We start from the raw sequence: 12,774 nt of genomic DNA, 5'->3' as shown, positions 1-12,774 counted from the left end.
ATGATGGGAGATAACTAGCTGCTCAAGACACACCACATTATATTTATCGTAATATCAGCCAGCCTATATATTTTCTAATATATTTTACATATTTCTAAAGGGGACCTATTTGTTATTTTCAATCACAAAAGATTCCCAGTTCCATCTGGGAAGGAGACACATCCCTTTGAGGTTAAAGGTCACATATCATAAAAAATCTAAGATGCAGGTCAGCCTGCATTGATGGCCCCTAATGAATCTCACAGTAGTTTACTTTTAGTCACAGCATTGAACCTGTTGCTGGACATGAATATTTTAATGTGTTGTATATTTCTCAACAAAACATTTCTAACATTATTTTCTGTCCCTGAATGTGACTTTGCATCAGTCTGCCCTCGTGCTTATTAAAAGGCAAATGGTCTGTATTTATATAGCGCTTTTACTAGTCCCTAAGGACCCCAAAGCGCTTTACATATCCAGTCATCCACCCATTCACACACAGGTGATGGCAAGCTACATTGTAGCCACAGCCACCCTGGGGCGCACTGACAGAGGCGAGGCTGCCGGACACTGGCGCCACCGGGCCCTCTGACCACCACCAGTAGGCAACGGGTGAAGTGTCTTGCCCAAGGACACAACAACCGAGACTGTCCGAGCCGGGGCTCGAACCGGCAACTTTCCGATTACAAGGCGAACTCCCAACTCTTGAGCCACAGTCGCCCCGTGGCGATTGTGGCTATCGTGGCTCGGGGCATGGAAGAAGCCTCCATTTAAAAGTTGGAGTGGTGGTGGAGGACTACGTCATCTTGGCTTTAATAATAGACACGGACGTTTGAGTCATACGTGCTCTTTTCACATATCATTTTAAGTATGTTATCCATTACAAATATGTTGGTTGGTTAGAATTAGGCATTAAAGTACTAGGATCTGTTTGAGCATTAAAAACTACTCAGTTAACCTCAGAAAAACAATTCAGTGTTTTCATGTCCAAACTTTGCTTTCCTCGTTGCCATAGCAACACCTCCCTGTTTTTTCTCCTGACACAAAATATATTTTCTGTTTACATGAATTATTTACAAATGTTCACACTGACATGAAAAAAGGTAACAATGCATGTCCATGAACATGAAAAAACAGGTTCGCTTATGTCACGAGTAACTGTTGGCTGGGCTGTTTGGCAACAGAGGATCTCCACCAGCTGATGATGCAGGCAGATTTAAAGGGAGGCGAGGAGGACAGAGGACCACGAGGAGACGGTGGGTGTCAGAGCTGGAGATAAGTAGGAGTATTAACAGCCTGTTCTACCTTTCATCATGAGGGATGTGAGGTCCTAACATACAGTAATATACTTTAATACAGCAGCAGATGAAATTTGCTTTCGGAGTATCGCTTTTAAGGGGAAATCTGCTCAGGCCATCCAAGTCTGCAAGTAAAGCTTGAGTATATCATTAAAACAGCTGGAACATTTTAATCACCATCCACTCTCCTGCAACAGATTCTTGTGTAATCTAATTACATAATAATTCTGTGGTATCGTGACAGAAAACTGCTTCATTGTGAATTAAACAGCCTGCACTGTTGTTTTACAGCAGGCTATGTTGTGCTGTGTTTCTGTGAGGAAACAGCTCTCGTGTACGGAGGCTACAACGAAACGTTGCTTACAATCCATTTGGATGTGTTATCAACTTTGATTTTACAGCGTTTTATCATTCTGCACCACGCTGATAAAACACATTACTGTTGTCAAAACTGACACAAAGCAGGCAGATTTACAGATTTGATCAAAATTTGATTTTGGCTTTAGGCACATCGGGACTTCAGTGAATGAAGAAATTATTATTCATGGACACCAAAGATGAAACCTTACACATCCATGGTTATATGCATGCGCTTAACTCATTACTGTGAGACTGCTTTTTACTTCTAACTTTAAAACTTCATGCAGAACACGCATGTCACCAAATGTACATTTGAATAAACACCTTTGTTCATGTAGGCACAGTGATTTATATTATACTGTGTTTTCTAAAGTAAACTAAACTAATATTTGACAACAACTAAGAAAATATTTGTAAAGAACACGTTTAGCCTAATGTGAAGAATTAAGAAGGACACTTCTGTTTGCAAGATCATCAGAGTCAGACTCAGCCAGTGAACATTTAAATGAAATGTGTGTCTCACTTTCCTGCAGTCGCTGGATGAACTGGTGATGATTACGTCCTCGTGTTCACACAAAATTGATACTTCGTTTCAATTTCGGCTACAGGATCAAGTGAGAAGACAGATTTACACAGAGATTCCTGATGAATGATGCAGTGTAGAAAGTTCACATCAGAGCTTGGGTTGGCATCCCTTGCCTGGTCCTGAATCTTCTGCAGGAACCCAGAGTTCTTCTCTGTGAGGTTTGGTGATTCATCACTAGTTCCATTCAGCGATTTAGTCCATGGCAAGTTTAGTTTTCTCCAGACACCCTGATAGAAGTCTGATCCCCATGTTGTCTTCGTCATGGATTCCATGGCAAGAAACTCCTCCTACTTCAAACCTGTCACTGGACTGCATCTTTGATACGCTCTCATCCAAAGTGATCCAGGAATATGTGAAGTCAGCTCCCTTTTTAACAAACAGCCAACACGTCTTGATGAATTTCTTCCACACACTGATTGACTGACATTGTCAGCCTAGGCCTTGTTGTTGGGACTGATTACAGCAGGTGCTGCTAGCAGTTTTTCAAAACTTTGCCATCAGAAAAAAGGCTTGCTGATTTTGTAAGGTTTGAAATAATTTTGCCTGACAACTGTGAAGATCATGGCAGCATGCTTGGTTAGAAATGGTCTCTTGATGTCATTGTTTGTTTTGTTTTTTTAAATATAGGCGTTTTAATTTCATGTATTATGTGTTTTATTTATTTATTTATTTTTGCTGTTTACTGTTATTCTATTGTTTTTAACTTATTTTCTGTACAGCACTTTGATCCTGTGCTGGGTATTTTAAAGTGCTTTATAAATAAAAGTGGATTGGATATTCCTTGAACACCACTACACTCTCTCAAACACACTGCCTAAAAACACAACAACACCTCTCTTTATCATCATAACAGCAAGTGTTACTTGACCCTCATTTGAGGTGCATGAGGGTAAAGTTTTACTCAAACAACTGCTGGGGGATCCCATGATGCATTGAGTTTTTCCTTTCCAGTCACCTTTCTCACTCACGATGTGTTTATACACCACTCTGCATTGAATCATTAGTTACTGTTAATATGTGTCGCTCTTCCACAGTGTGCACCACATTAAATTTAGCTGGATGTATTAGTGTGCTGCCATTTTTGTGCATTGCACTGTAATATGGCCTCAATACAGCATCTCTACATCTGTTTAATAGAAAGTTAACATTATATTACCGTATACATAATGATTGTCAGGACCATCAAAACATGCAGAACATGAAGTTTCTTGCCTATAACTGACATTATGGCTGTTAACAGGCAAATTAATACCACTTGTCCTTTTCTCTTCTATATAAAAGTAAAAGTGTGATTCCAACTTTAAAACTCCAGGCTTACAAACCTATAACAAAGTCAGTTGTGTATGAAACTCCTACACACATAGATAAAAATTCACCCCACCACACCATCTCCTAAATCAGCTTGTATAATGTTTTCCAAGATGAACCATGTGTGAGAAGCAATAAAATGTACCAGCTCGTGCAGCAGTGAAACTGTCTTTGTTCTTCAGACCCAGAAGCTGTCACAACATTGAATGTAAAGCTGTGCTGTGTGGCTATGGCAGCAGTTTAATTAGTAAGATGTGGAACCTGAGCCACGGTTGTTCACTGGTAGCTATTGTTTCCCCCACTGTTTAACACTGAGAGTGCTTAAAGATGGTTAGATGATCATAAGTAAGACTAACCCCTCCTTCTTGAATGAAAGCAATCAGAACTAGACAGCGTCTCCCACATAATGCCTCTTTGTTGTCTGACATGCCTTCAGCAGGTAGCCTGCTACGGCTGCACTGTAAGTATGCATATCAGATGATTGAGCTTACAGGTATCATGTATTTCCCAAACTCGCTGTGATTGCTGAACATTTGCTGTGCCTTGAAATTCATAAGTGAGAAAACTCTGAAAAGGCCTCTACTGATATACAATAGACACAAAGCCTCCAATGTTATATTTGCAACACACTATGACCCCAAACTGTGGCACTATTGTGAACAAGCAGAGTAAACAGTTGTAAATACATGTAATTAATTATATGTATATAACAGCGATGCTAAACTCTAGTTTAGAAGCCCTTAATTTGTTTCCATTGCATGTTTGTTGGCACCATTTCTCATAGATGACATATTCAGTGAAAAGGTCACTGAGTATTACAAAGATTAAATTCAGTTCATTTGTATTTATATGGTGCTAAACCACACCAACAGTCACCTCGAGGTATTTAATGTTGTGAGGCATAAAGAGTGAAAAAATGATGTTAGATTAAACAGATGTCAGGTTAGTTGTGATTATTTTCTGTTACTAATGTGTTAATTGGCCAAGTAAGATTTAATATCAGGTTTAATGTCATCAGTAACACTGGCTCATTGTTAGATCGCTGGGTGTACCACAGACTCGGCCACACAGCCATGACAACAATGCTGTGTATAGAGAGCGCTGTTACTGGTGTGAGTGCATGAAGGAAGAGATGGTGACGGCAACGTTGTGTCGTGCAACAACACAAACTTAACAGCAACCAAAATCACCAACATCTGTGCTCCAGTGGCTTTTCTTGGGTTGTTGCTGACTGTTGACAAACCACACCTCCTCTCCAACAGCTGAGCACAGACAGGCAGAAAGGAAGGCTGGACGAGAGAGCGTACAGGTCAACTTGTGAACAGCTGCAATGTCCGATTCAAGACCAAAAAATCTAAATAATTAGTTATAGAAATATAATCAAAATGTTACTAAGCATGATATTATTGCAACCCAAGGTTGTTCTTTTTGAGTTTCCACCTGTCATTGACAAAATTCACCTTTTTCATGTCAAACTTTAGCCCAGGCCTGTGGCAGATTTGTGTAGACCTTTTTTTTTTTTTTAAAAAAAAAAAAAAAAAAAAAGATTTGTGTTGACCTCCCATCCATTTGCTTCCGGTTATCCTTTCCAGGGTCACAGGGGTGCTGGAGCCTATCTCAGCTGTCACAGGGCGAGAGGTGGGGTACACTCTGGACAGGTCGCCAGTTGGTCGCAGGGCTAACACACAGAGATAGACAACCAATCACACTCACTCTCTCATTCACACCTAAGGGCAATTTAGTATTGCCAATGAACCTATCCCCACTAACTGCATGTCTTTGCACTGTGGGAGGAAGCCAAAGTACCCAGAGAGAACCCACGCAAACACAGGGAGAACATGCAAACTCCACAGAGAAGGACCCCGGTCTGATGGTGGAACTGAACTCGGGACCAACAGTGCTAATCACCATGCCACCATGCCACCGCCATAATAGAAATTCCTTATACTTATTCTAAAACCTGGAAATGTTGCACTTTCTGGAAAAAAAGAAATGTGTAATTTCCCCATTGAAAGACATTTCAGATTCACAGTAAACTTGTAAACTAAAACTGTGGTTCTTAATGACATTAACTCTAAAATAAAAAGGTAACAAAATCTTTGTTACCAATTAGCTCGCTGTCGTTAATGCTTAATGCTCGTTCTATTACTTGTCCCCTCCAAGACTTGTTTCAGACAAGGACAAACAACATCAGAAATAAATTGGTACAACAAGCTTATAATGCTGCATAATGCAAAGTTTAAGCAAGGTATGAGCTTTAAATGGTGAGGTGACCTTACAAGTCATCTAGCTAAGATGTATAATCCTGTAGGTGCTTATGGCAGCCTGAGTTCAAATGAATGCCACTCGTCTGTCTTTCCTGTCAGGCCCCTCTTTGTCCCGTCAAATGGAGCAGAAATCCCATAAAAATAATGTCTGAGAAAACTGCAGCACTGCTGTTTTATTTGTGATGGTAAAAAAAACCCACCCTAGGGTATGAGTCTGCATCCTTGAACCAAAGACCATCACAGAGATGAGACACGGCTTCAGGGAAATGGGCTATTGAGACAGTAGCGCAGATATGCACGTTCACTCCAAACACACACACACACACACACACGCGCACACACACACACACATGCACGCGCACACACACACACACACATGCACGCGCACACACACAGTGTGCCAAATATAAATCGTGTACAGATTCACTGACAGTGCTGCCAGAAAAGCCTTGCATGGATGAACTTGGTCTCTTCCTTCACTCACAAGAGCCAAAGCACATGAACTTAAAGGACAGAAACACACTCACTCAATTTGAGACTCTATTATGCATGAAAATCAATTCAATAGCACACATATGAAGCTGCCCTGAGAAAAAGAACATTGAAACAAATTTCTGTCAACGTTTGACTCTCTTATGCTTTAATCAAACAGAGACGGAGTCATTGGGTCTCATTGTCCCTTTAGTTTTTGTTAAATGAGGTTGATTGAGGTCGAGTCATCTTTTTGTTTTGATGACTAACAAAGTCTGAAGGTTCAAAGAAAGGTTGATCAGAACTGACCTTCTGTCTTTGCAGCATAAAAGACAATGCTTAGACTGCCAGCACAGTCATCCAGTCATATTCAGATTGGAAGCATTTCTTTAGTTCCTTTAGACTTGTGTTTTTAACACTACCAGCATCCTTTATGAGTGTAAGAGGACAACTGGCTCATTCCTTCATCTAGTAATGGCAGCCTAAGTTTCCTACTGATTCTCTCAAAACTCTCTGCTTCACCTGTAATTTAAATCCTGTACAGACTGATTCTTGCATTTTATGCAGCACCCACCACTTCATGAATATTATATGTAGTTAAGTACGTATAGTTATTATTATTATTATATTATTATAAGTTTCATATATAGGTTTTAGCCAAAGCACCTTCAAACTGTCTCAGACATGAAGCAGTAGCACAGAAACATACTCAAACCTCAGATGAGCGACAAATTCAAAGAAAGTCAGACTTAAAGTGTTGGACTGCCACATGTTTGAAGTCCGTGTGGACGGATGGAACATCGTTCACATGCTTATTCTCCTGAGTTTAGATTTGGTGAGTGCAAAGTCCTCGGGATTCCCATCATTTTTGGACTCATCAGAGCATTTGGTTAGAAGCGACCTTTGGATGGGGCCACTGTTGTCTTGGAAACTGCGTTTGTCATTAGGGTTTTATCAGAAGATAAAGATGCTTGCTCACAACATCTTTGTATTGATTGGCAGCCACCCTTCCCTCTCAGGGCAAGACCTAAGGCATACAAGCAAAAAGCTCCTCACAGAATAATACGGCCACCAGGCTTCAAACTTTCCTTTGCGATTAAACAAAGAATCTGGTTGGATCAGGTGACCCTGAATCCTTCCTTAGTCCATCATGGGAATCCCTCAGCAGCCTAGACCTATTGCAACTGAGTGGTTTTTTTTTTTTTCATTCACTGTGTTTAGTTATTAGTTATTATACGATATACTCTTCCACAGCATGTGTTTATTCTGTCTTCCTTCTCTCACCCCAACCAATCACAGCAGATGGCCCCGCCCCTCCCTGAGCCTGGTTCTGATGGAGGTTTCTTCCTGTTATAAGTGATGTTTTTCCTTCCCACTGTCACCAAAGCACTTGCTCATAGGTTGGGGGTGGTGTTGGGGGTCCCCTAATTGTTGAGGTTGTCTCTGTTTTCTTTGTGTTATTTTATATTCTTACCTTTTAATTTCATTTCATTCAATTAAGATCAGTTTAAAAAATGAGTAAAGATCATGGGAAGCCCAGCAGGATTCAGGTTCTGTTTCTGATTCAGGCTGCTATTGTGTGTGTGCATAACAGCAAAGACTGAAATACATTTTTTGCACGCAGCAATGAATTTTGTTCACTCAAATTCAGTTTTTCTTCGCTCAAAATAAATTTCTCTTCAAAATACAACACTGCACCTGCAAACTTTTTTTACGTGCGCTCAAATTTTTTTTACGTGCGCTCAGAATAGTGGCACAAAAATAACACCATAAAACCGGGCCAGATTTGAACAGATGGAGGAACATACATAGCTGATTATTAGAGAGGATGAAAGAACAAACAATGACAGAGAAAACAATATGAGAAACAAAGTGCAGCTGGAGGGAAAATACACAAATCTAAATAAAAACAGTCTGTGACGATGCTAAGAAGGACAAATAACAAAAATATGTGTGGAAATGTGTTCATTTCCACTGGCACTATACACAAGAGATGCTGAATGCTGAATATGGCATAGCTAGTGACCTTTCAAAGAACTTAGAGGACGGACCCAAAAAGCTGAATTTCATCCCAAACGTTGCATTTCAGCGTCTTTGTGCCATTGGTGGTTCTCCTTTAAGAAAAGAGACAAATTTAATGTAAAACACGAGTCCAAACTACCAGTTCAGTGAGTCACGCTCATTTACTGCCATTCTAGTTACTTTCAAACAGTGTTCCAGTTTTACCTTCACTGCCACATTGACTCAAAACAACACTGATGTCTGTCAGTGGCCATGAAGTGTGGTTTGGGAACACATTTCATGTCATTTTCTATGAATTTGGGAGGCTGTTTGAGAAATACAGCAACGGACAACATCATTGGCTGTGCTCCACTTCCTGGCTTTTTACAATCTGTACTTGTGCATCCTCGTACTAGCTAGTTATTGCTTGATTCCACTTTCTTTACATATGAGTAATCAAAGGATTCATGGCTCAAGTTCATAGAACTAATTGAAACTGCTTCAAATACATCTGTTCTGCCAACTTGGGTCTCTAATGGATCACCATGTAAAGGGGATAGAGCAGGTAAAGGTAGTGAGTCACCAAAAGCACACGGTCAAAGATCCAGTCTCGCTGCAGACAAGACAAACTGCCAATTAAGGTCGCTGAGATTTATCTGCTGATACAGATTAGCCACACTGTGCAACTCTACAGCAGAAATCAACATTCTTACAGCCACTCATAATGGGTTCAGGCTCAGCTTCAAATAGTTTAGCTTTACCTGATAGTTCATGTGGAAACCATAGCCCTGAGATGATCCTGTTCAGAATGCAAAACAGTAGTGCACACACCAATGGCTGATGTAATCATGGCTACATCCTATGCTGCTAATGCGCTCTTGGGATAATTTTGTTGTGCTGGTCACTGCTGGGAAGCTTTGCCACTGTTTCAAGTTTTCTCCCTTTGTGGATGATGGCTTTCACTGTGGTTCACTGGAGTCCCCAAACCTTAGAAACGGCTTCATTTATGGTCAGAATTTGATTATTAAAGTCAGAAAATGCTACTTTAAGAGTTCTGAATGTAGCAACATGTTCTCCCGTAATGCCATTTACAGACTTATAAGCCAAACAGTACGAATGAACACTCATAGCGGGAACTACTACAGTTATGTGTGGTTATTGTCAGTGTTACATGATAAATTGTCTAACACAAATAATAGTAAATCATGTTTGAATTATTAATTTTAAAACTTTCCTTCAAAGGGGGTTGAGTTCAAATATTGATACATATGCCACAAAAAGTGTTCACGACTTTTAGGCAAGAAATTAACACCGTGTGGAAAGAATAGGCAACAATAAAATAAGAGTTACAAAAATAAATAATCAAATATTGTGGCGCATTACTGAAGGAAAATTATCAATCATAAATTATTGCCACATATGAATGTTTGATTGTATGAACAATCAATAAAAGAGCTGATCAGTGAATCTTGATTCAGGATTGTTTGTTTCTTTGTTTTTTCGATGTGGAAGGATTTTTGCTATACTGGAAAAATTTGTATTGGTTGTAAACACAATTATAAACCATGTGGATTCCTCCAAAGACGTGCAGTTGGTGGTGATTCTAAATTAACCATAGGTGTGAATGGTTGTCTGTCGTCTGTCTCTCGGCTGGTGACCTGTTCAGGGTGTACCCTGCCTGGGATAGGCTCCAGCTCCCCACGACCCTCAGAAGGATGAGTGGAAGAGGATGGATGGTGTTTAATAATGGCATCTATTGATTTATAGCTCATACTTATTTTTTTGTGTTCTTCCTCCCTGTTTTTCACACACACACACACACACACACACACACACACACACACACACACACACACACACACACACACACACACACACACACACACACAGATATGCATGTGGGCAGTTGTGCATCGCCTTGCCACAACCTTTGGTAATGCCTCCTGAGCCACTTCTTGATTGGCCAATTGTGCTGTTTCGCTCCAGTAGGTTGAAATCTTAAAGACAACCTTTCTGTTCCGGAAGACAAGAAAGGAGAGAAGAGGAAGTGGAGGACAGGAGAGGCACAGCATTGATTGATACATGGTTAATTCAATGAGAAGAAGCTAGAAAAGGCAGTGCAAGCACAATAACAAGCAACCTTGAGGTGATTGTGCAAGATATTTGCTACAATCAAACTGTAGGAGCATGCCACACTGATTGACTGATGTGTGCGTGTGCCGTTGTGCACTAGCACATTTAGCATTAGTGCGTGTGTGACACACAAGCACCTGTGTGTCCTCAGTTCTCATATTTGTGTTGTTGGTAATGTTTCTCCTTTGTGTTCTGTACTCCAGCTCACTTTATATCAAGCGAAACGAGAAACACAGCGATTTGTGAGTCTAAAGGGCTTATGGATTATTTAAGAACTAGTTTCAATTTGTGTATGTTTGTATTGTCAGCAGTTATTTACAATTCATGCCATTTTATGCCATCCTATAATAAAGCAGTGCTGAACAAGCCTTCTCCAACTTTAACTCTAGCCAGGGAAAACCATTTAACAACTGTCAAATACAGCTGGTGTCAAGAAGCACCATATAAAGCCCATAGACCAGTACAACTATTACCATCCTTATTCAAAGTGATGTGTATTACAACCTGCCTTTAAAAGCTGCGACATATAATTTATAGAAACTTGGGTATTATTTTAAATTGCTAAAGTAAACTGCAGCAGACAGGAGAGTAAGGAAAGTCTACCATGAAGTGTTGTCCCTTCCAGACCAGCCAGCCTTTGTCGACGCGTTGTCAGGTGTAGATACAATCAGCAGTTCTTCTTCTTCTTTTGTCCCTAGCTGGCGCTTGTAAGGTGAGGCTGTCCACGAGGCCAATACGTTGCTGTGGGTGCCGTAGGGTTTCCATCTACGATGCACTTCCAGGCCTTGTGGTCTTGGGTGCATCACACTTGACTCTCCAGAGGGCGAGGTGCTGCTGCTGCGGCGATATGGCAGCCAATGGTTGCTCATGTGGCAGATGTGGCCAAACCACTGCAGTCGTCGCTTCCTAATCAGCTCTTCCATTGAGGGCTGTTGGTGACATTGACTATGTATCACGGTGTTGCTGAGACGATCACGGAGGGACACTGGGTGAATCTGACACAAACAGCACGTTTGGAAAATCTCGAGCTTCAGCAATCAGCACTTACTCTCCATAACACCCAAAGATGCTTGCACTACCCCCGTAAGGGCAGTAGGCGTGGCAGAATGGTGTCACAATGTAGTTATGGCCCCCAAGCATATGTCACGTCACTAAATTGAGCCATCAAAACTTTGTCCTCTCAAAGTTAACTCACTGATATCTAAGTCATCATAGGTGACAGCACTAACCCTAAAACTATATTTTCAAGAAAGGCAAAACAAATAATTCTAGAAAAATGTCTTTTTCATTTTTCTTTGTTGCTTTTTTGTGTTTGATGTGTGTTAAATAGAATGATTGTTTGCTTTACTCCCTGATTGCCAATACTTGGGACAAAAGTGACCTCGGGTTAGGGTTAGTGTAATGGAGGAGGTCACTTTAAGAGGGATGGATTTGACCTCCTGACTATGAATGATGTAGATCAGGGCTGGGCAATCTCAGTCCACGAGGGCCGGTGTCCCTGCAGGTTTTAGATGTGTCCTGGAACCAACACAGCTGATTTAAATGGCTAAATTAGCTCCTCAACATGTCCTGAAGTTTTCCAGAGGCCTGGTAACGAACTAATCATGTGATTCAGGTGTGTTGACCCAATGTGAGATCTAAAACCTGCAGGGACACTGGCCCTCGTGGACTGAGATTGCCCACCCCTGATGTAGATGATAAGGTGCTGACTCTATGAATCCACAATCTCAACAGGGTTGTCCGATAGGAACAGATGGCGTATCCACAAAATCCACTGCCACTCAGGTATCTGTCGTTCACTCATTTATTTAACAAGAATCCGAAGCACACATCCATAATGTGAGTGAGGGGATTTAACAGGCTGTAAAATGCTATATGTCGTGTGGTGAGTGATGGTGTGGTTTCTGTTGGAAAGAACATAAAAGTCTTCCATAATTATGTGAACAGAGTGTATTAAATGTGTAATACAACAATACAAACAATACTGGATAGTGGAACATTCAACCAAATAAGGGAGTATCAACAAATGCTAATTTTACTATTTACATAAATCGTAACTAGGCACTTTACTATGGAGCGCCAGGACTGCCATAATGAATTAATTAAATACACCATTAAATAATTAATTAAATGTGGCAATAATTAATTAAAATTGGAATTAATTAATTAAATAAATAGTTATGACACATGTAATTAATTAATTATTGGACTGGACAGACATCTCCGAAATCATCGAAGCACTTTTGCAAAGAGGCTGTATCTTGACAAACCGACCAGACACATGAAGATTAAACCACTACATTCTCGGCTAAAAAAATATTAAAACGGTATTTGGTGACACACAAACAGGGTTTTTCAAAGTTCAGTTCTG

This window comes from Rhamphochromis longiceps, linkage group LG2, assembly GCF_057381845.1.
Source record: "Rhamphochromis longiceps isolate RC_006_pf linkage group LG2, R_longiceps_female_GT1.1, whole genome shotgun sequence".
NCBI classification, from domain to species: domain Eukaryota; kingdom Metazoa; phylum Chordata; class Actinopteri; order Cichliformes; family Cichlidae; genus Rhamphochromis; species Rhamphochromis longiceps.
Note: the sequence above shows the minus strand (reverse complement) of the source record.